Source organism: Loxodonta africana, chromosome 4 (genome assembly GCF_030014295.1).
Source record: "Loxodonta africana isolate mLoxAfr1 chromosome 4, mLoxAfr1.hap2, whole genome shotgun sequence".
NCBI lineage: Eukaryota > Metazoa > Chordata > Mammalia > Proboscidea > Elephantidae > Loxodonta > Loxodonta africana.
Window position 1 is genome coordinate 16053572 of NC_087345.1, and position 24776 is coordinate 16078347.

Here is a 24776-nt window from a genome sequence, read left to right on the forward strand (position 1 = left end):
ATCTGAATTCCAGGTAGGAAGAAAGATGAAGATGGGAAAGGCAAAGAGGGTGTTCTCAGCCATATGAGAATTTCCCCAAAGCTCCTTCTGGCCTGAGGTCAGACCTTCTACCCTAAATGGGGCTCTGCTTCCCACATGTGTACTAGGCAGAAGGCCAACAGTTGATGATAAGACAACGCATGGTGGTCTCCAAACAGGGAGTGTGGGAGGTCCCAAACAACCACCACTACGACTTATGGAGTACTCACTACGGGCCAGGCACAGTGCCAAGTGCTAATACATCATCTCTTTTAATCCTTTTCACAACTCGCCAAGGTGTGTGATTACAACCCCCAGTCTGTAGGTGTAAAAATTGAGTTCAGAGAGATGAAATCATTTCCCATAAGGTCACTGAACCAGGAAAGGGCAAAGATCAGCGTGAGCCCTGTGTTTTTGGCTTCAGAGACCTGCTCTGAACTTCTGCAAGCATCACTCCAGACTTTTCAAAAGAAACTCGGTGGTCTGCCCTCCTCTCACCCTGCCCACCCCTCAGGGAAGAGATAGGAAGGGCTCAGCACTTGAATCCAGTCGTAGCAAAACCACATGGGTGACAATTTCTGTTTGCGGAAAAGCTTAGGATTCCTCACCTGGATGCAGCTGGCTCCAGCACTAAGAGACCTGGAAGGAGCTTAACCAGTAAACCAGTTGCCGTCAAGTCAATTCTGACTCGTGACGACCCCATGTGTGTCAGAGTACAACTGTGTTCCATAGGGTTTTCAATGGCTGATTTTTCAGAAGCAGATGGCCAAGCCTGTCTTTCAAGGTGACTTTGGGTGGACTTGAACCTCCACCCATTCTGCCAGCAACCAAACCGTTTGCACCATCCAGGGACTCTGGAAAGAGCTTGTTGTTGTTGTTGTTAGGTGCCTTCAAGTCGGTTCCGACTCATAGCAACCCCATGCACAACAGAACGATACACTGCCCGGTCCTGGGCCATCCTTACAATCGTTGTTATACTTGAGCTCATTGTTGCAGCCACTGTGTCAATCCACCTTGTTGAGGGTCTTCCTCTTTTCCGCTGACCCTGTACTCTGACAAGCATGATGTCCTTCTCCAGAGACTGATCCTTCCTGACAACATGTCCAAAGTATGTAAGACACAGTCTCGCCATCCTTGCCTCTAAGGAGCATTCTGGCGGCACTTCTTCCAAGACAGATTTGTTCATTCTTTTGGTAGTCCATGGTATAGTCAATATTCTTCGCCAACACCACAATTCAAAGGCATCAACTCTTCTTCGGTCTTCCTTATTCATTGTCCAGCTTTCACATGCATATGATGTGATTGAAAATACCACGGCTTGGGTCAGGCGCACCTTAGTCTTCAGGGTGACATCTTTGCTCTTCAACACTTTGAAGAGGTCCTTTGCAGCAGATTTGCCCAAAGCAATGCGTCTTTTGATTTCTTGACTGCTGGTCCCATGGTTGTTGATTGTGGATCCAAGTAAAATGAAATCCTTGACAACTTCAATCTTTTCTCTGTTTATCATGATGTTGCTCATTGGTCCAGTTGTGAAGATTTTTGTTTTCTTTACGTTGAGGCGTAATCCATACTGAAGGCTGTGGTCTTTGATCTTCATCAGTAAGTGCTTCAAGTCCTCTTCACTTTCAGCAAGCAAGGTTGTGTCAGCTGCATAACACAGGTTGTTAATGAGTCTTCTTCTAATTCTGATGCCCCATTCTTCTTCATATAGTCCAGCATCTCGTATTATTTGTTCAGCATACGGATTAAATAGGTATGGTGAAAGAATACAACCCTGACACACATCTTTCCTGGCTTTAAACCAATCAGTATCCCCTTGTTTTGTCTGAACAACTGCCTCTTGATCTATGTAAAGGTTCCTCATGAGCACAATTAAGTGTTCTGGAATTCCCATTCTTCGCAACATTATCCATAGTTTGTTATGATCCACCCACCCGCCTGCCCGCCCGCCCGCCCATCTGTCCGTCCGTCCATCCATCCATCCATCCATCCAGTAGACGTTTATTGAAGGCCTACTAAGGACCAGGCACTGTTCTCGCCTTGTGAGGCTCACGGTTGATTCAGCTGGGCTGGCGGGAGGCAGGGTGTGTGTGTGGGGGGAGGGGGATGAATCATCTCTGAGCCTCCCCCTCATAATTTTTCTGATGTCTCATTTTTTCTAGTGGACTTGGGAGGGTGGCAGAGTTGAGTGTTCCTGTGTCTTGGGACATGGAGGGTCTGGCCTGTGAGGCCTGAGCTCTGAGTGGCCGTTAGAAACACAGGGGCTCCCCAGATGGGCCTGACTCCCTCCATCTGTTGCTCCTCTTCAGGTTTGGCCAAAAGGCACAGTCAATGGGACAGAGGAAGCTGGGCCCAGAGGAGGGCCAGCGACCCAGTGAACCACAGCAGGGTGGGAAGGCAGAGGTGGAGGAACACACACATGTGCAAGTTCACCTCTAGGAATCTCCCCTAAAGAGGTAATCGCACAGGTGGAGAGCTGGGAGTACATGGAGGCTCCTCCCAGCACCACTGAGAACCGGAGAGTCTGAGACATTTAAATGCTTGTGAGAGGGCGGCCAGTTAATAAATGATGCTGTGTCCAGATGACGGGCCAATGTGAATCATGAAGAAGAATAATGAGGTAGAATTCGAGTATCTTTTGGTTATAAATAAACATTAACTCAGACCGGCCTAAACTGGAGTTTACTGTCTCAGTCCCTGGTGGCATTGGCCTTAGGGATACAGATACCAGAGACCCCAAAAGTTCTTGTTAGGTCTGTCTGTCTCTCTTTCCTCAATTTCCCCTTTTCTTCCCCCACCCTCCTCTAGTTGTCTCCCTCGTGCTCTCTGTCGGTTTGCCTGTCTCTTGGCTGTTTCTCTCTGGTTTCGGACAGGCTTTCTCCTCAGAGCAGCCAACCTGGCCCCAGAAAGCTCCAGGCTGAGGTCAAATCACCTTTGATTTCAGAGAGAGCTTCTACCCCGCCCCCATCTCACCCCCCAAAAAATTCTCAGGGAAAGACGTTGATTGTTCAGGCCTGGGTCACACACCCAGCCCTGTGGTCAGAAGGCAGGTGACAGGGGTGGCCAACCCCACCAGAACCACAAGGAGCAGGGCAGCCACTTAAAGGATGGAAAAGTGGGTGAATACAAACAACAGACATCCACTCTTGCCGTCTTTGTTAAGTTTTGTCTTTTTACTTTCTTTTGTTTTTACTATACAAACAAGTCTAGACTGTACTGATCCGCCTGGAAAAATAACCTCACCCTAGAGCTGAGGGCTTCGCTGAGGGGACTCCTTTCCTGAGTCGTGGATATTTGTCTAAGGAAGGCAAGAAGGGAAGAATTGAGTGGCAGCACCTCCCCCTTTGGAGAAGGGGAGGAGGAGGGTGCTCCCAATGGGCGGGAGAGCCGAGCAAAGGCTGGGGGCTTCAGATGGAAGGGGGGGGGAGGACTGGGGTGAATCTGGGCTTGGATCCAGTTCTATCTGGATCTCTTTCCCCCTCCCCCACAGCTCCCACTCTCCTCTCAGCTGCTCCCGGGCTCCCACTTCCTCTTTCCACCCCTGGTGGCAGCAGTTTTGGTAAGGGGCCTTTTCTGCTGGGGACGTGAATTCACACCGGCACTCTCTGTGCAAGCAGAAGGTGGCCCCAGGCTCTCCTCCCCCACCCAAGCTTACTGGAGTAGGGTCTGGAGGAAGTGGGAGGCCTCCCGTGGGCCGTGGGCCGAGGTGGCTGTGTCCTGGGGTGAAATGGGGCTGAGGGCCCTGACAAGCCTGAAGCAGCACTTCCCTGTGCCATGCCTCCCCTCAAGGTCACCAGGTGCTGCCCTAGCATCTCAGACTGACCTGACCACACCCACCAGGCCTCTCTAATCTCATGTGGCCAGGGTGGGTCCATGCTCACCCCTGGATGCAAGGGATCCTGAGAAACTGGGCACCTGGAGTTTCCAGCATCTAGGTTTTTTTTTAGGGTTGGTTAGGGTAGGAGGTGGGGGTGGGGGGCTGCTAGTGGGAACCAAGGTGTCAGCCTGTGGGGCCCTGCAAGGAGGTGTCCACAGGGACAGAGGTGGGTAGCTGGAGAGATAGGAGGAAACCAGGCGTGGTGGAGGCTCCGAGAGAAGGACCTTTCTGGAAGGATGGAGTGGTCAGCAATGTCAAAGGCTGGTAGCAGGCAGAGGCGCAGGATCCTCTGAGCTCAGACAGGTTATCTGCAGGGAGGTCTGGGGGTGGGAGCAGTGAGACTGGGACAACAGACTGGAGGAGGAGAGGAAGGGGAGGCAGTGAGGGTGGGGTGGTGAGAGGAAAAGGGAGTGACTGAACTTGAGTCAACACTCAAGAGACCCTGTCTTAGTCATCTAGTGCTGCTGTAACAGAAATACCACAAGCAGATGGCTTTAGCAAAGAAAAGTTTACTCTCTCACAGTCTAGTAGGGCAGAAGTTCAAACTCAGGGTCTCAGCTCCAGGGGAAGGCTTTCTCTCTCTCTGTCAGCTCTGGAGGAAGGTACTACTCATCAATCTTCCCCTGGACCAGGAGCTTCTCCATGCAGGAACCCCAGGTCCAAAGGATGCACTCTGCTCCCGGCACAGGTTTCTTGGTGGTTTGAGGTCTCCAACTCTCTGCTTGACACAGTGGCTGCAACAATGAGCTCAAGCATAACAACGATTGTAAGGATGGTGCAGGACTGGGCAGTGTTTTGTTCTGTTGCGCATAGGGTCGCTGTGAGTCGGAACCGACTTGTAGGCACCTAACAACGATAACAACAACTCTTTGCTTGCTTCCCTTTCCTTTTGTCTATTGTAAGATAAAAGGTGGTACAGGCCACACCCCAGGGAAACTCCCCTTACATTGGACCAATGACGCAACCTGAGCCAGGGTATTACATCCCACCCTAATCCTCTTCAGCATAATCCAATCTTGCCTCATTAACCACAGGCAGAGATTTATAACACATAGTAAAATTATATCAGTCACAAAGTGGAGGGCGACCACACAATACTGGGAATCATGGCCTAACCACGTTCACACATATTTTTGGGGAATACAATTCAACTCATGACAGACCCCATTTTACAGACCAGGAAACTGAGGTTCAGGGAGTGTCTGAAGGTTGCTGAAAGTTACCACCTAAAGGCCAAGATTTAGCCCAGATCTTGGTCCTGACTTTGGCTTCATAGTGGTTCAAGGTGAGTCACCTGGGACCCAGGTTCTAGTTATGTTCGGAAGCCACTCCTTTAGAGTTTTTATCAGTTCTTTAAAGGCTGAACTCTGATACTTAAGTATTTAAACGTGTGTCAGAATCAATTTATCTTGTTGTTTTTAGCTGCCTTCAAGGGGGCCCCACTCATGGCGACCCCATGTGTAATGGAAGGAAACACAGCCAGGTCCTGCACCAATCCCCATGATCGGTGGCAGATCTGGCAATGTTCTGTTGTGATTCATAGGGTTTCATTGGCTGATTTTCAGGTGTAGATTGCCAGGCCTTTCTTCCTATTTCATCTTAGTCTGGAGGCTCCATTGAAACCTGTTCAGCATCACAGCAACAGGCAAGCCTCCACTGACAGAGGGGTGTGGCTGCCCAGGGGGTACACTGGCTGGCAAGCGAACCTGGGTCTCCTGCACAGGAGGCAAGAATTCTACCACCAAATCACCTATGTTTCATCAATTTACCATAGAGTCCATTTTTTTTTTTTGTTCAAAAGTGTTGTAGAGCTTTAACCATGCTTACTTGGGCTCTCTTGGGTCCTCCACCCCTCTTTTCTGCCATTTTGGCCTCATCTCTAGAGTGCTGGTGTCCCAGGGGTATGGGGGAAAAGGCCAGGGCTACCCAGCTGCAAGTTCTGGGTTCGAGTCCTGTGGGTCACCATACCGCTGGGGTAGCGCTGGGGTTTCCTGGGATCTCCTGCTTGGACAATCAACTTGTCACAACCATCTCTGTGGGCGCTGAGGGCAGGGCTGCATCTGTTTGGTTCCCAGCTGTATCCCCAGCACTTTAGAACAGGGCCTGGTGCACAGTAGGCGCTCAATACATGCTTCTTGAAAGGCTCAGGCTGTGTTTATACAGGGCAGAGGTGTGCCGAAGCCAGGAGGACTGTTGTCTCTCAGGTGTCACCTGGCAGCTCAGAGGATTCTGATGGGTCCCCTGGCCTGTAAGCTGTGGCAGCTTCCCCCAGACTCAGCTTTCTCATCTGTAAAATGGGGATACTTCTAAATGTTTCGCCGGCTTGTGAGGGCTAGAGGGCAAAGTGTCCAGGCCTGAAGGGGCGTCAGTGGAGGTAGTCACTTCTACCTGCAGGTCCTTCCACCATTCATCTGGTTTCTAAAGGGCTCCAGGTCCCTGTGGACAGGAGGGCCTTGATTTTATGTCTGTTTTCCTGAGATGTAGAAAGGACTGTTTCAGGCAAGGGTTCCCAAACCTGGTTGTGCAGCACCATCGCCTGGGGGGCCTGTTAAATTACAAACTCCCAGGCCACCAACTTCAGTCTCTCCAGTGTAAGGGCCTAGAATCATTATTTTAAAACTGTTCTCCAATGCTTGTGACCCCAGGAAGGGAGACGTGTCCTCCTCTCTCAGGCACCAAGAAACACTCTGGGCTTCTGAACTCGGGTTCAGCCTGGGGCAAAGAAGTTATTACAGAGACACAGAAACTTCTTCTAAGCTTGCTGCTGAAGGCACAATGTCACCCACTGCTCCATCCACCAGCGCCAAGGGCGCACTTTATTCTAGCGTGGTGATAGGAAAACCACCTCAGCAAGAAGCTGGCATGTTTCCCCTTTTCCAGAAGTGATGTCTGAGTAACTTGCTTTGTTTCCCTTTTTACCCCAGTTACCAGGAAGCTCAGACAAATCAGACGCTCAGCTACAAAAACCCAGCATTTGGCAAATTTGTCTTCTCTTTTTCTTTGTGGTCCTGATTTTCTACTCTCACATTCCCAGCCTTTTGTATATGTAGGAGCTGAAGCCTATGCAGACCGTCTGGGAGAAGCAGATTTTTAGTATAGAAGAGAGAAGAAAGGGAGGAAGAGAGGGACGGAGGGAGGGAGGGAGGAGGGGAGGAAAGAAAGAAGAAAAAACAAAAACAAAAAAACTCAGGCAGAATAAATCCAAAAACCAAACGTGTTGCCGTGGAGTCAATTTCGACTCATAGTGACCCTATAGGACAGGGTAGAAGTGCCCCATACAGATTCCAAGGCTGTAATCTCTACAGAAGCCTTTTGCCACATCTTTCTCCCACGGAGCAGCTGGTGAATTTAAACCACCTGCCTTTCAGTTAGCAGTCGAGCACTTAACTACTGAGCCACCAGGGCTCCTCAGGCAGAATAAAACCACTCCCGTCAAGTCGATTCCAACTCATAGTGACCCTATAGGACAGAGTAGAACTGCCCCATAGAGTTTCAAAGGAGCACCTGGCGGAATAGAGGGTGCATTTATCAACAAACTGAAGACACAATCTATAGAATGAGAGTAAATATTTGAGAACAGGATATCCGATAAGGGTTTAATATCCAGCATATATAAAGAACTCCAACAATTCAACAATGAAAAGACAAAATATCCAATACAAAAATGGGCAAAAGACTTGAATAGACATTTCATCAAGGAAGATATAGGAATGCCCATAAGCACATGAAATGATGCTCAATGTCATTAGTCATTGTTGTTGTTGTTACTAGGTGGTGTCGAGTCAGTTCTCTTAGCGACCGTATATAGAACAGAATGAAACACCGTCCTACGCCATCCCCATAATGCTTGTTATGCTTGAGCCCATTGTTGCAGCCACTGAATCAATCCATCTTGTTGAGGGTCTTCCTCTTTTTTGCTGATCCTCCACTTTACCAAGCATCATGTCCTTCTCCAGGGACTGGTCCCTCCTGATAACATGTCCAAAGTATGTGAGACTAAGTCTTGCCATCCTTGCTTCTAAGAAGCATTCTGGCTGTACTTCTTCCAAGACAGACTTGTTTGTTCTTTTGGCAGTCCATGGTATATTCGATATTCTTCGCCAACACTGCAATTCAAAGACGTCAATTATTCTTCCTTTTCCTTATTCATTGTCCAGCTTTCACATGCATATGAAGTGTTTGAAAATATCATGGCTTGGGTCAGCCACACCTTAGTCCTTAAAGTGACATCTTTGCTTTTTAACACTTTAAAAACGTCTTTTGCAGCAGATTTGCCCAATGCAATGCATCTTTTGATTTTTTGCCTGCTGCTTCCATGACTGTTGATTGTGGATCCAAATAAAATGAAATCCTTGACAACTTCAATCTTTTCTCCATTTATCATGATTTGCTTATTGGTCCAATTGTGAGGATTTTTGTTTTCTTTATGTTGAGGTGTAATCCATACTGAAGGCTGTGGTCTTTGATCTTCATCAGTAAATGCTTCAAGTCCTCTTCACTTGCAGCAAGCAAGGTAGTGTCATCTGCATAATGCAGGTTGTTAATGAGTCTTTCTCCAATCCTGATGCCCTATTCTCCTTCATATAGTCCAGCTTCTCAGGGTATTTGCTCAGCAGACAGATTGAATAGGTATGGTGAAAAGATACAACCCTGACTCACACCTTTCCTGACTTTAAACCACGCAGTATCCTCTTGCTATGTTCGAATAACTGTCTCTTGGACTATGTACAGGTTCCTCATGAGCACAATTAAGTGTTCTGGAACTCCCATTCTTCACAATGTTATCCATAATTTGCTATGATCCACACAGTTAAATGCCTTAGCATAGTCAATAAAACACAGGTAAACCTCTTTCTGGTCTTCTCTGCTTTCAGCCAGGATCCATCTGACATCAGGTATTAAACCCCTTGTTCCACGTCCTCTTCTGAAGCCTGCTTGAATTTCTGGCAGTTCCCTGCTGATGTATTGCTGCAGCTGCTCTTGAACGACCTTCAGCAAAATTTTACTTGTGTGTGATATTAAGGCTATTGTTCGATAATTTTTGCATTCGGTTGGATCACCTTTCTTTAGAATAGGCATAACTATGGGTCTCTTCCAGTCAGTTGGCCAGGTAGCTGTCTTCAAAATTTCTTGGCAGAGACGAGTGAGCACTTCCAGTGCTGCATCCATTTGTTGAAACATCTCAATTGGTATTCCGACAATTCCTGGAGCCTTGTTTTTCACCAATGTCTGCAGTGCAGCTTGGACTTCTCCCCTCAGTACCATCAGATCTTGATCATATGCTACCTCCTGAAATGACTGAACATCGACCAAAATTTTTTTTTTTGGTAGAGTGACTCTGTATTCCTTCCATTTTCTTTGGATACTTCCTGCATCGTTCAGTATCTTGCCCATAGAATCCTTCAGTATTACCATTTGAGGCTTGAATTTTTTCTTCAGTTCTTTCAGCTTAAGAAATGCTGAGTGTGTTTCTCCCTTTTGGTTTTCTAACTCCAGCTCTTTGCACATGTCATTATAATAATTTGTCTTCTCAAGCCACCCTTTGAAATCTTCTGTTCGGCTCTTTTACTTCATCATTTCTTCATTTTGCTTTAGCTACTCGATGTTCAAGAGCAAGTTTCAGAGTCTCTTCTGACATCCATTTTGGTCTTTTCTTTTTTTCCTGTCTTTTTAATGACCTGTTGCTTTCTTCATGTATGATGTCCTTGATGTCATTCCACAAGTTGTTTGGCCTTTGATCACTAGTGTTCAGAGCATCAAATCTATTCTTGAGATGGTCTCTAAATTAAGGTGGGATATACTCAGGGTTGTGCTTTGGCTCTAGTGGACTTAACTCGAATTTTCTTCAGCTTCAACCTGAACTTGCATATGAGCAATTGATGGTCTGTACCGCAGTCAACCCCTTGCCTTGTTCTGACTGATGATATTGAGCTTTTCCATCATCTCTTTCCACAGGTGTAGTTGATTTGATTCCCGTGTATTCCATCTGGCGAGGTCCACATGTACAGTTGCAGTTTATGTTGTTGAAAAAAGATATCTGCAATGAAGAAGTCATTGGCGAAGAATATTGAATATACCATGGACTGCCAAAAGAACAAACAAATCTGCCTTGGAAGAAGTACAACCAGAATGCTCCTTAGAAGCAAGGATGGCAAGACTGCCTCTTACATACTTTGGACATGTTGTCAGACGGGATCATTTCCTGGAGAAGAACATCATGGTTGGTAAAATACAGAGTCAGTAGAAAAGAGGAAGACCCTCAATGAGAGGGACTGGCACGGTGGCTGCAACAATGGGCTCAAGCATAACAAGAATTATGCGGATGGTGTAGGACCAAGCAGTGTTTTGTTCTGTGGAACACAGGGTCACTATGAGTCAGAACTGACTCAATGGCACCTAACAACAACAACAACAATGAAGAAGTCGTTGGTCTTGCAAAATTCTATCATGTGATCTCCCGCATCATTTCTGCCACCAAGGCCATATTTGCCAACTACCGATTCTTCTTCGTTTCTAACTTTTGAATTCCTATCACCAGTAATCATCAATGCATCTTGATTGCAGGTTTGATCATTTTCAGACTGCAAAGTTGGTAAAAATCTTCAATTTCTTCATCTTGGGCCTTAGTGGTCAGTGTATAAATTTGAATAATAGTTTATTAACTGGTCGTCCTTGTAGGCATATGGATATTATCCTATCACTGACAGAGTTGTACTTCAGAACAGATCTTGAAATGTTCTTTTTGATGGTAAATGTAATGTCATTCCTCTTCAAGTTGTCATTCCTGGCATAGTACACTATATAATTTTCCAATTCTTAATGGCCAGTACCAGGCCATTTCAGCATACTAATGCCTAGGGTATCAATCTTTATGTGTTCCATTTCATTCTTGATGATTTCCAATTTTCCTAGATTCATACTTCATACATTCCATGTTTTGATTATTAACGGATGTTTGCAGCTTTTTTTTCTCATCTTGAGTTGTGCCACATCAGCAAATGAAGGTCCAGAAAGCTTGACTCCATCCACACCATTAAGGTTGACTCTACTTTGAGTAGGCAGTTCTTCCCCAAAAGCATTTTGAGTGCCCTCCAATCTGAGGAAACCCTGGTGGCCTTGTGGCTAGGAGCTATAGCTGCTAACCAAAAGATCTGCAGTTTGAATCCACCAGCTCCTCCTTGGAAACCCTACGGGACATTGCTCCTCTGTCTGATAGGGTTGCTATGAGTCGGAATCAACTCGATGGCAATGGGTTTGGTTTGGTTTTGGTTCCAACTTGAGGGGTTCGTTTTCCGGCATTATATCAGGCAACCTTCCACTGCTATCCATGAGGTTTTCACTGGCTAATTTTTTTCAGAAGTAGACCAAGAGGTCCTTCTTTCTAGTCTGTCTTAGTCTGGAAGCTCAGCTGAAACCCGCCCACCATGGGTGACCTTGCTGGTATTTGAATACCTATGGCATAGCTTCTAGCATCACAGCTACGTGCAAGCCACCACAGCACAACAAACAGACATGTGGGGCATTAGTCATTAGGGAAATGGAAATCAAAACCACAATGAGGTGCCACTTTACCCCGGCTACGATGACTATTATCAGAAAAACAGAAACAAGAAGTGTTGGTGAGGGTGTGGAAGTCCTGGAACCTCCATCCATTGTTGGTGAGATTGTAAAATGGTGCAGCTTCTGTGGAAAACAGCTTGGCAGTGCCTCAAAAAGTTCAACACAGAATTACGTATATACTCCAAAGACTTGAAAGCAGGGATCCAAACAGATACTGGCACACCCGTGTCCACTGTGGCATTATTTGCAGTAGACAAAAGGTGGAAACAACCCAGATGTCATCAACAGGTGAATGGCTAAACAACATGTGGTATATACATGCAATGAAGTATCACTCAGCTAAAAAAAAAAAAAAAAAAAAAATTTATGAAGAGGAATAAAGCTCCGATCTACGGTATGACACGGATGGACCTTGAAAACATCATGCCGAGTGAAATAACTCAGACACAAAAGGCCAAGTGTTGTAGCCTCTCACTTATATGAAATATCTAGAATAGGCAAATACATAAAGGCCAAAGTTTATTAGTGGTTTCCTGGGATGGGTAGAAGGGTGTGTGGCCTCCACCGCCCCTTCAACACCCACACCTGGGGCGGTATTGCTTAAGGGACATTGACTTCCTGTTAAGTGTGATGAAAACATCTGTAAATGAGTAGAGATGAAGGTTGTACAACATGACGAATGGAATTAACGTCACTGAACTGCACACATAAAAATGGATGACATGGCAAATGTTTTGTTGCATGTATCTTTACCACACACACAGGTGTGTGTTATCAGCCATGCTAAGCCTTGGTTTCCTCTTCTATAAAATGGGACAGTTGGCTCATTTATTCCTTAGACGTCCCTAGAATGCTCTTGCCACTCCAGACCAGACCCCATGTGAGGCATGGGGGTTATGGAGACAGACATAGAAGGGGCTGAGGCTGCGGGGCAGGGCCTCCACCCAACAGTTAGTTCAGGCCCTGGAGCTCCGTGGTCATTGTGGATTCTTCTCTCTCACTACCAGCTGTCTCTACCACAGTGCCTGAGTTTCCCCATCTGTAAAATGGAGATAATGACAGTTCCTCCCACAAGGTGTAGGAGGGGTTAAGTGAAAGAATCCATGTAATGTGGTTAGCGTGGCGACAGCCAGTGCTCGTACCCACCTCTCTCCTGAGCAGGAGGGCTCAGTCAGGGGCTCTTCAGCTCTTCTAGCCTGGGCGGCAAGGAGCTGTCAGACAGGGAGACAGGTGGAGGAGTCTGGCTGCTCCTTCCAGGCCTGCTTCATGGCTTCCTCAGAGATCAAAATCAGCTCACGGGCACCCCCCCGTGGTAGCCGCGGGATGCTGCTCAAAGTATTCGCGGCCTGGTACTGCTCCTTTGTACGGGGGGTTCTGCGTCCCCTGAGGGCTAAGTGCCAAGGGCCAAGGCCTGCTGGGGGCTGGAAAGAATGTGGCAGGTCCACTTCCCCTTCCTGCTTTGCGTTTCTCACCACATCCCTCCCTGACTCACCATTGTTGGCCTCAGGGAGCAGATGGGCGATGATGGTGCTGGGTTGGGGGCAAGCGGTAATGGGGGTTAGAGGGCTGCTGGGGTTGCTAGGTAAGGCCTGGACTAGGTGAGGCGGTGAGGCACTCGCCTTGGGAGCAAAACTTAAGGCGGATCCAATAAACTTAGTAGTCAAATAATATTTTTAAGTAATATTTAAAAAAAATCAAAATTAATGTGAAAAAAAAATCAGCCATGAACAAAATTTAAAATAAAGACGGGATCTGACAGGGCTGGGATTGGGGGCCGAGAGTGAGGTCGGGTCATACCATTGCACGCTTGGATCCTGTCTTTGTTTAAAATTTTGATATCTTGCTCATCCTAAGGAGCCCTGGTGGCGCAGCGGTTAAAGCACTTGGCTGCTAAGGGAAAGGATGGCGGTTTACACCCACCAGCCACTCGGCAGGAGAAAGACGTGGCAGTCTGTTTCCGTAAAGATTTACGGCCTCGGAAATCTTTTGGGGCGCTTCCGCTCTGTCTGAGAGAGCTGCTAGGAGTTGGAATCGACTTGATGGCAATGGATTTTGTTCATCATGATTTTTTTTGCATTAATTTTGATTTTTTTAAAATATGACATTAAAATATTATTTCTCTTGACTACTGAGATCTTCAGCTCCTCCCTAAATGCAGCTCCCGAGGTAAGTGCTTCAGTAGCCCGACCCTAGTCCCAGCCCTAGCAGTGGGAAGGCAGGGGGTAGAGATGGGAGTGCCTGAGTGCAGAGCAAGCTTGGCCTGGCGTCCTCCTGACTGTGGACCCGGTGGCTGTTCACCTGTCTACACCTCACGTTCCTCCCTCTCTGCCATCCATCTTTCCATCCCTCCCTCCCTTCGCCGTCCATCCGTCTGTCCATGTCCAATAGTGGTTCAGAGCCTGCATCCTGCATTCTCATGGCCTGAGTTCACATCCTAGTTGCCCATTTCCTAAGTGTGTGGCCTCCACCATCCCTTCAACACCCACACCTCCCATTTGATATATTTTCACCTTTAAAAATTATTTACGTAATACTTAAATTGTTAGAAAAGAAAGTATCTATTGATCTGATTTCTAATGTTCACAAGTGTTCAGTGAAATACATATGATTATTCCCACCTTACAGATGAGGAACTGAGGTCCAGAAAGTAGTTTCTCATCCAGGGTCACTATCTACTTCCAAAAACTCACCATGGAACACCCTGTGGAGCACAGTTCTACTCTGACACACGTGGGGTTGCCAGGAGTCAGAGTCCACTCAATGACAACTGGTCAGATATCTCTCTGCCTGGTCGTGGCCTTGGTAGCCGCTCCTGTTGACCAGTTCTGTGGTTCTGGGGGTTATTCCTGGAGACCCCTCCCAGAGCACACTCCCTGGCATTTCCAATTATTTAGGAAGCACCTAATTCCCTATTGTTATGGATTGAATTGTGCCCCCCACCCCCAACCAAAATGTATGTCAACTTGGCTGGGCCATGATTCCCAGCGTTGTGTGATTGTCCACCATTTTGTCATCTGATGTGATTTTCCTACGTGTTGTAAATCCTGCCTCTAGGATGTTAAGGCAGAATTAGAGGCAGTTATGTTAATTAGGCAGGACTCTATCTGCAAGATTGGGTTGTATCTTGAGTCAGTCTTCTTTGAGATAGAAAAGAAAGAAGTGAGCAGAAAGACGGGGAGACCTCATACCACCAAAAGGGTAGTGCCAGGAGCAGATTGCGTCCTTTGAACGCAGGGTCACTGCATTGTGAAGCTCCTAGACTGTGGGAAGATTGATGACAACGACCTTTGCTCAGAACTGACAGAGAGAAAGCCTTCCTCTTGAGCTGGTGCGATGAATTCGGACTCCTGAACTCCTAAACTGTGCAAGAGTAAAATTCTGTTTGATAAAGCCATCCACTTGTGGTATTTCTGTTATAGCAGCACTGGATTACTAGATACCTGTGTTAAGTCCCTGTCTTCTTAAGTTACCTAGAGTGGTTTCTGGTGCCTACATTCGATAGAGATATATTTGAAAGAGAACAAAAATCCTCACAACTGGACCAATAAGCAACACCATGATAAATGGAGAAAAGATCGAAGTTGTCAAGGATTTCATTTTACCTGGGTCCATAATCAATACCTATGGAAACAGCAGTCGAGAAATCAAAAGATGCATTGCATTGGGGCAAATCTGCTGCAAAAGACCTCTTTAAAGTGTTGCAAAGCCAAAATGTCACCTTGAGGACTAAGGTGTGCCTGACTCAAGCCATGGTGTTTTTAATCACGTTATACACATGTGAAAGCTGGACAATGAATAAGGAAGATGGAAGAAGAATTGATGCTTTTGAATTGTGGTGTTGGAGAAGAATATTGAATATACCATGGACTGCTAAAAGAACGAACAAATCTGTCTTGGAATAAGTACAGCCAGAATGCCCCTTAGAAGCAAGGATGGCGAGACTACTTCTCACATACTTTGGACGTGTTGTCAGGAGGGATCAGTCCCTGGAGAAGGACATCATGCTTGGTAAAGAACATGGTCAGTAAAAAAGAGGAAGACCCTCGATGAGATGGACTGACACAGTGGCTGCAAGAATGTGCTCAAGCATAACAATGATTGTGAGGATGGCGCAGGACAGGGCAGTATTTCGTTATGTTGTACATAGGGTCACTATGAGTCAGAACCGACTCACCTAATGAAAACAGCAACACATTTGATAGAAACATGCTAATACAGGGATCAAAAGTGACTGTTGGATTTAGAAATCTAGAAGTCATGGATGGCCTTTGAGAGAGCAGCTTCAGTGCAGTGACAGTGGGAAGGCAGTAGACTTTGATGAGCTCCTATGACCACCTACCTGTCAGTGTGTCATACTGTGGGGCTTGTGTGTTGTTGTGATGCTGGAAGCTACATCACCAGTATTTCAAATACCAGCAGGGTCGCCCATGGTGGACAGGTTTCAGCGGAGCTTCCAGACTGGACAGACTAGGAGGAGAGGCTTGGTGATCCACTTCTTAGGCAATGAAAACCCTATGGATCACAACAGAATATTGTCTGACATAGTGCTGGAAGATAAGCCCCCTAGGCTGGGAGGCACTAAAATGCACAGTGATCACAACAATTAACTTGAGCATACCAACGATTACGAAGATGGTGCAGGATCGGGAAACGTTTCCTTCTGTTGTACACGGGGTGCCATGAGTCAGAGCCAACTTGATGGCAACTAAAGACATTATCTGCCTATAAAAACATGCCCTAATCCAGAGAAGTGGGCCAAGCCCCAGGAGGATACTACAGTGGAAGTGTCCCAAGTATGTAGACTTAACTCCCAAATGTGTCCTTGGTTCACTGGGCCTTCTGGTCCCCAGCCCTACTTGGCTCAAGTCCTGGTCTGCCATCTTGTCCATTAACATCTGGGTCCAGTCTCGCTCCAGCCGGACCATAAAGGAAACCAGATGGCCATGGTTGAGGAGTTTTCTGGTAGGTGAGGGAGAAGAGACAGCGTGGGCTGAGAAGGGGGTGGGGGGAAGAGAATAGACACAAGGTCCAGTGGTCCTTTCTTTGTAAGATGGGGGATTCCAGGTGAAAAGGAGAAAGAAGTTGCTGCCACTGGAGAAAGAACAGATGACACATGAAACAAAGTCCTAGGGAAGGGAAGAGGGACAATGGGGTAAGAAGAGGACAGACAGACCCCTGCCACTATCACACTGACCTTCTCTGAGTGCTGATGACTTGCTGGCCACTGTCCCAGGGATTGTACACGTCTCATCTCACCTGGTCCTCGTGACTACCAGTGAGGAAGGTGCTGCCATCAGCAACGGGGGAGACCAGTTCACAGAGCGGGGAAGCTGCTTGCTGTGGCCACACAGCCAGTTAGTGGAGGCGGCGCCATGTGGACACACAGCCTGACCCAGAGCCGGAGAACAGGAGAGGAAGGACTCTGGCAGGGGACATGGCCAACTTTAGACGGATTCCGGTGAGGTAGAAGCTGAGGTCATCGGAACCAGGCAGGACTGGTGGTTTGCGGAGAATGGTGCTGGTTTGGGAGCGAAAGGGCGCCAACTAGGGGTCAGTGAGGGGATGACTGAGGGGTCTGGGCCCTTGCTGAGGCTGAAGGTGGAGTTTGCCCAGAGGGCCGTCTCCCACTGTCTTTGCAGCCTAGGGGCGGACAGGGTGGGTCTGCAGGTCTTGATGGCAGGGTGGGGACCGGCAGGCCTGTGGTTAAAACGACAAAGAAGAAGTCGAGGGTGCTTTGGCTGCTTGTGCAGGAAGTCTCAGAACGGGCTGCTGGCTGGGGGTGTGGGGGCAGAGAGGGGAAGGAGGGCCTGAGCATGTGATCAAAGCAAGAACAACAAAGCTGGGCACGGCAGGGGTGAGGCAGGGCTGGGAAGGTCTGGAGGGTAACAGGTGTGTGGCAGGATGGCGTCTTCCTGCCTCTCGCCTCCCCCAGGTCCTGCGTCTGGTATGCGGAGGCAATAATGGAAGGTCACAAAGCTCAAGGCAGAGGCAGAGGCAGCTCTGCTGTAGGTTAGAGGGACCCCAGGCTTGGTCCCAGCCTCGTCTTGGGCTGTATTCCTTCCCTTGGTGACCACCCACTGCCTTGAATACCATTTTTGCATTTGTACAAGGAATCCTTGGGTGGTGCATATGGTTAAGCTCTCAACTGGTAACCAAGAGATTGCCAGTTCAAGTCCGCCTAGAGGTACCTTGGAAGAAAGGCTTGGTGATCTATTTGTGAACAATCACAGCTAGGAAAACCCTATGGAGCACAGTTCTACTCTGACACCGGGGAGCGGGGGGTTGCCATGAGTTGGAATCAACTTGATTGCAACTGGCTGCCTTTGGACAACGCCACATTTATGTCTCTAGCCTGGACCCTTCCCTTTGGCTCCCAATGCATCTGTCCTGCCAGGCACTGGACATCTCCACATCCAACAGGCATCTTGCCTGAAATGTCCAGACCAAAAGCCTGGATTCCTAACCCTGCAAACCCACTCCTCCCATGGCCACCCCATCTTAACTCAATGACCCCTTTGTTTGCCAAGTTGCTATGAACAAAACCTTGGCAACATTCTGACTCCTCAGTGAATCCATCAGCACATAGGCCCACTCTACAAAACACATCCACGGCCTGGCATTTCTCACGTCCTCCACCACCACCTCCCTGGTCCAAGCCACCCTCGCCTCTTGCCTGGACGCCCAGTGGCCCTTCTCATGATTTCCGCCCTTGTCCCACTCCGGTCTATTCCTCACGTGGCCGCCAGAGGGCGCCTTCTAGAGTCCAAACACCCGGTTTCCCGGCTCACACTTAGATTAAACAAACCCACGGCTCTCAGGTCCACCTGACACTCTCCAGCTTGTCATGTCATCCAAGCCCCACAGCCCTCGTGCTGCCTTGAACACATTCGGGGCCTTTGCCAGGCAGGTCTCTCGGCTGCAGTGCTCTTCCGTCTCCATCATTCCCTCCTCAGCCTCCTTGGTTATTTCCAGGGCACCTTCACCCTGATGGCACAGGCCTTTTTTTTCACCCTGACATTATCATCATATTTACTGCTACCTTGCTTATGAGCTCTCCGGGGGCAGGGACTGCTTTGTCTACTGCCGTTTCCCCAGGGCCTGGTACCCAGTACGAGCTTGCTAAATATATGCTGAATGATGAATATTGAATGTTAACCTAATATCGCCCAGGGGACATGCTGGCAGCGGGCCCATTCTCCCCAACCCCGTGCCAGACCCCAGTGGAGGAGTCTTCTCCCTCTGCCAGCCCACTCAGCATCAGAAGCCCCCAGCTCACCCAGCAGCAGAGCAGGCCGACTATAGCACCGACGCTCGTAGCCGGAGCACTGGAATCAAGGCAGGGGCAGAGGGCTTAAAAGGCCTGGGGGACCACTGGGGGAGGGTGGGGATTTGAGGATTGGAAACCAAGACCGACCTGTTGGAGAAGCTGGAAACACATCAGACGGAGTAGAGGAGTCTCCCCAAAGCTGGGGGTGCCCCATATGTTTCCCGTGTGTTCCCGTGTATGCCCAACGCTGACATGCAGGCAGGGGTTGTGTCTCTGCCTCCCTCCCTTCCACGATAAGGGGTGGGGCTGGACTGGGGGGTGGTGAACAGTGGGTGCTGGGAGTGTGGGGGCACCCAATGCCAAGTCTCAGGGAAGAAATAGGATCTGGTCGGAAGGAAGGGGAGGACAGGGCCTTTTGGGCCAAGGGAAGGGCACATGCAAGGACATTTGGAGAACTTTAGGAGCCTGGCCTGCGGGTGGCAGAGGGGAGCAGGAGGTCGAGTGGGGCAGGTGGGCAGGGTTCAGCATGGGGGCCCTCCTGTCCTAAAGGAATGAGAATGGGTTTATCTGAGAGCAATGGGACAACCGGGCCAGGCAATTATTTGGGAGAGCTCCCAGCCTCCTATCAGCACAAACAGGTCCAAGTCTTTACATTCCTGGGATGAATGCTGAGTTCTAACTAAAGCTGAGCGAGATGGAGGGGGAAAGAAGGAGGCAGATTCAAGAAATATTTAAGGGAGAAACAGCAGGGCCCAGAAGGATGCTGGGACCAAGACAAGGATATGTGCCAAGAACACTGTCTGGTCCAGAAATAACCTTAAATATACTTGCGGGTTTAGCACGAGAAAAAGGTAGCTTTTCATCCAGTGGGGAGAAAATACGTTATTAGGGTAAACAGTATTCGGCAATGGGTAGCCATCTAAAATAAAGTTGAATCTGTACCTCGTGTGGTCCAATGGGATAATATGAGATACCAAGTATTTAAATGGAAAAAGTTAAACCATAAAATGACAAGAAACTGAAGAAGAATTTTCTTATTTTATTTTTTTAGTATGGTGAAAATATACACTCTATCTTAGTCCTCTAGTGTTGCTATAACAGAAATACCACAGTGATGGCTTTAACAAAGAGAACTTTGTTTCTTCACAGTAAAGTAGGCTAAAAGTCCAAATTTAGAGCGTCTGCTCCAGGGGAAGACTCTCTCTCTGTTGGTCTTCTCAACAGACTTCCCCCGGACTAGGAGCTTCTCCGTGCAGGGTCTCTGGGTCCAGAGGTTGGACTATGCTCCCGGTACTGCTTCTTTAGTGATATGAAGTTCCCTCCTCTTTGCTTGCTTCCCTTGCCTTTTTATCTCTTGAGAGATAAAAGGTGGTGCAGGCCACACCCGGGGGAAACTCCCTTTACATTCGATCAGGAATGTGACCTGGGTAAGGGTGTTACAATCCCACCCGAATCCTCTTTAACATAAAATTACAATCACAAAATAGAGGACAATCACACAATACTGGAAACTATGGCCCAGCCAAATTGATGCACACCTTTTGGGGGGGGACATAATTCAATCCATGACACACACCAAAACATTTGTCAGTTCAACACTTTCTACACGTATGATTCAGTGACATTGGTTACATTCTTCATATGTGGGACTGTTATCACTATCCTTTTTCAAATTATTCCACCATCAAGTAGACTTAAAAGAAAATATGATGTCAGAATGGCAAAGGGCTTTCTAGGAATCACAAAGAACCTAGAGGTCATAAAAGGAAGACTGATGAACCAGACTACAAAAATATGAAGATGTCCTTCTGGCTCAAGCCACCATCCATAAAGCCAATGGCAATCTGGGAACACGTGGCTGCAGCTTGAGTGACAGATAAAGAGCTAATTTCCCTAATATGGAAATCAATTAAAAAAATAAGAAAATGGGCAAAGGGCATGAAAAGACAGTTCACAGAAAAAGGAACTACAAATGGTTGGCTCTTCAACCCTAGGGAAAAATGCTCGCCCATACGAAAAGAAATGCAAATTAGAACTCCACTGCATATTGGTTTCCCCCTACTGGATTATCAACTATAAAAAGGTGGCCTAAAGCACCGCACTGGTGAGAAAGTGGGAAAAGGAGGCCTCTGGTACAGTGCTGGTGGGAGAAAGAATTGGTTCTACCTCATGAAGGGGCCGGTGGTGATTGGACACAAATGCACACACCCTATGACCCTACAGCCCTTCGTTCCAGGAAGACAGTCTTCAGATACCCAGGCAAAAAGGTGTGCACACTGCTAACAAGTAGCAGCATTGTTGTCGTGGCAAAAGATGGGGAAATCCTAACAACCCTTTAGCAGGAGCTAATCCTATTCACTACAGCACATCTGTATAACGGAATACTATTCAGCTGTAAAAACGAATAAGGAAGGGCTTTATGAATGAATACATTACGCCCTTCAAGGTAAGTAGTTCATGGTGACCAGCAGCAGGCAGAACACTGTGTACTGTGTGCTACCTTTTGAGGTTAAAGAAAGGCAACGAAGGAGGCTTTTTTCTGCTGGAACATCCCTGGAAGCACACACAAGAAGTTGGTAACAGAGGCGGCCTCTGAGAAGGGGAACAGGGAGTTGGGAGATGAGGTGCGTGACGGACTTTTCGTAGTAAACTCTTCTTTTATCTTTTGAGTTTTGGACCATCTGAATGTATTACCCATTCCAAATACATGTAAAAATATGCGATGTAACAAGGAACTTTGAAAATTTTTTGAAGCATGTGCTACCTGGGTCCTGGTTTGGGGGCTGGGATGGTCTTGCCATATGGGGAGGGGAGATGGCTGACTTGTTGAGTTTGAGGGGTCAGTGGGATGTTGGGGGGCATCTCTAGCAGGTGCTGGAGACACCTAGGAACCATTCCATGGGGGCTATGATGGGAGCCAGGGCACAGGTAGACGGCCCTGCAGGTGTAAAGAGAAAAGGCCAAGCAGAGCCCTGAGGAGCAGGTATATGAAGGGATCAGGGGGTGGATAGGGGAGGTACCTACCTGGGCCCTGGGAGGAACAGCCCCCATCAGTCCCTCAACCAGGGGGCCACAGGAAGGGCCTCCGAGGTCTGAGATGGGGTGTCCAGGAACCTGGCTGTGCTCTCTCTGGCTGTGTCTGGGGCCCAGAACTTGGTTTGGCCAGGTAGGAGGCAGGGACAATGCTGGTCTTCTGAACAGGAAAGTCCCTGATGAAAAGAGGGACCCGTACTCTGCATCCATGGCCTCATGGGGACCTCCTAGGAGAAAGTCCCTCCCCGAGCACTGAGTTTGCCCCTGTAGAACCTTCTGGGCTTGGCTTTGGGCACTGATGGGGCTCTCCTGGCAGGAGCTGGGGAGATGACTGGGAACTGACAAATGGCATGAAGTAGTCAGCAGGGAGCTGGGTCGGAGGCTGGTGGAAGGGGATGATTAGCTCCCGTCTGAGTCAGTCTTGTAGGAGTCTGGCCCCAGAGTTCAGTTACTCTAGGGTGGGCCCTGCCAGGCTGAGACTGGCCACTGTTCCTCTTCTGACACCTCTCTTGGCTGTGACACTGAGCAGGGGCTGATCCAAGGCAGGGCTGGACTCTACCCAGGATCCACATGGACTCCCAGCCTTGCCTCCAGGGTGCCCGCCAGAGCTGCTGGGAGCATTCTCACCCCGATGTTTTCCTTTTCAAAAATGACAGCTCCTGTTTCTACAACAATTTACTAGGTGCCCGCTCTGCGCCAGGTCCTGGAACATAGAAAGTAATGACTTATGAACTGCTGGCTGCATGAACTGCTGCCTCCTTTGCCATGAGACCAGAAGAACTGGATGGTGCCCGGCTACCATTACTGACCATTTTGATCAAAGATTCTATAGAAGAATCCTGATCAAAAGGGAGAAAACGCAGAACAGAATGTCAAATTCTCATGGACTCCAGACTTTCTGGAGTCATGGAGGCTGGATGAACCCCGGAAACTATTGCCCTGATCTTTAAACCTTAAACCAAAAATATCCCCTCAAGCCTTCTTAAAACCAAACAACAGTTTAGTTTAACTAGTACAGAATGTTCTCCTTGAGCATGGTATTCTTCTCAGAACTATATGGGAACAAACTTGACAGCAGCAACTCAAGGGGTCAGATAGGAAACTTAGGGGGCAGTGAGTTTATGTTAACGAGGGAGGGACATTTTGGAAAAGGGAGAGTGAGAATGGTTGCCCTACTTGAAGAATGGAGTCAAAGTCACTGAGTTGTACATGTAGAAACTGTTCAATTGGTATATGTTTTACTGTGTATATTCTTAGCAACAACAACAAAATAAAATAAGTTATTTAAAAAACTGTTGGTTGCTATTTTAATGAAAGGTTAAATATTTTAAGAAGATATGTGTCTTGGTCATCTAGTGCTGCCCTAATAGAAATACCCCAAGTGGATGGCTTTAACAAAGAGAAATCAATTTTCTCACAGTCTAGTAGGTTACAAGTCCAAATTCAGGGCATCAGCTCCAGGGGAAGGCGTTTTCTTTCTCTCGGCTCTGGAGGAAGGTCCTTGTCCTCAATCTTCCCCTGGTTGAGGAGCTTCTAAGGTGCAGGGACCCTGGCCCAAAGGACGCGCTCCGCTCCTGGCGCTGCTTTCAGGTCGTATGAAGTCCCCAACTTCCTGCTTGCTTCCCTTTCCTTTTATCTCTTGAGAGATAAAAGGGGGTGCAGGCCACACCCAGGGAAACTCCCTTTACCTTGGATCAGGGAGGTGACCTGAGTAAGGATGGTGTTACAACCCCACCCTAATCCTTTCAACACAAAACAACAGTCACAAAATGGAGGACAACCACACATGGCCTAACCAAGTTGATACATACATGACAATACGATAATTCTAAGCTTGTATGCATTTGATGATATAGCCTAAAGATTTATAAAGCAAAAATAAAAAGTGACAGCATTGCAAGGAGAACTGACAAATTCAGCATCATTTAGCCTTTAACATACCCCCTCCAGTGGCTGGCGTATCAAACAAGGCAAATCAAACAATTTGTAATGACTTAAAAGATTTGAACAGCACAGTTAACGTCTATGATTTATTGGACTTACGGAATACCGAACATATACGAGGAGCCCTGGTGGTGCACTGCTCAAATGTTAACCGAAAGGTCAGCGTTTTGAACCCACCAGCCCCTCCACAGCAGAAAGATGTGGCAGTCTGCCTCTGTAAAGCTTTACAGCCTCGGAAATCCTATGGGACAGTTCTACTCCGTCCTATAGGGTCGCTATGAGTCGGGATCGACTCGTTGGCAATGTGTTTGAACATATACACATTTATGAGAAAACAAAACAAAACACGTACTAGGTCATAAGGCAAAGTTTCAAGAAATGTAAAAGACTCAGTGTGATACATTCCATGTTCTTTAATCACAGTACCATTAAACGAGAAAACTATAACAAAAAGGTAACAACCCCTCCCTCCAACATTTGGAAATCAATAACACTTCCGAATAACTCATTGATCAAAAAGAAAAATCATAATTAAAATTGAAAAATGCTTAGAACTCAAACATAACAGGATAGGTTTGCTTATTTCAAACTTATTTCAAATAAGTTTATTCGGTTACAGTGAAGCAGTATTTGAAGAAAAGTTATAACCTTAAGAGCTTGTATTAGGAACAAAACAGCATTCAAAACCAACTAAGAAGTAAAATAAGGATAATAGAATAAACCCAAAGAAGGAAAAAGAAAAGAAACAATAAAGACAAGAACAGAAATGAATTAAATGGAAAGCAAATATGTATTAGAGAGGATCGTTGAGTTGTTAGGTGCCACTGAGTTGGTTCCGACTCGTAGTGACCCCATGTACCACAGGAAGACACACTGCCTGGTCCTGCACCATGCTCACAATCGTTGCCATGTTTGAGTCCATCGTTGCAGCCACTGTGTCGGTTCATCTCGAGAGCCTTCATTTTTGCTGACCCTCTACTTTACCAAGCACGATGTAGAAAGAGGATTAATAAGGTCAAAAGTTGGTTCTTTGAAAGGATTCATAATATAAACAAACTCCTGGAGCAATCGATCAAG

At 47.4% G+C, this 24776-nt stretch overlaps 1 long non-coding RNA gene across 4 annotated transcripts; it reads right to left on the reverse strand.

The window, feature by feature from the left end:
* Positions 1-1986: 1986 nt before the first annotated feature.
* Positions 1987-18495, reverse strand: LOC135231167 (uncharacterized). Of its 4 annotated transcripts, none has more exons than XR_010321695.1 (3): positions 16650-18495; positions 16074-16414; positions 1987-15967 (listed from the first exon to the last, which is right to left on the reverse strand). It is a non-coding gene; the product is annotated as an uncharacterized LOC135231167 (long non-coding RNA). The 4 variants fall into 4 exon arrangements; XR_010321693.1 differs by having other exon boundaries at positions 16074-16546; XR_010321696.1 differs by having other exon boundaries at positions 1988-11794; positions 12602-15967; positions 16074-18495.
* Between the last annotated feature and the right edge of the window lie 6281 nt (positions 18496-24776).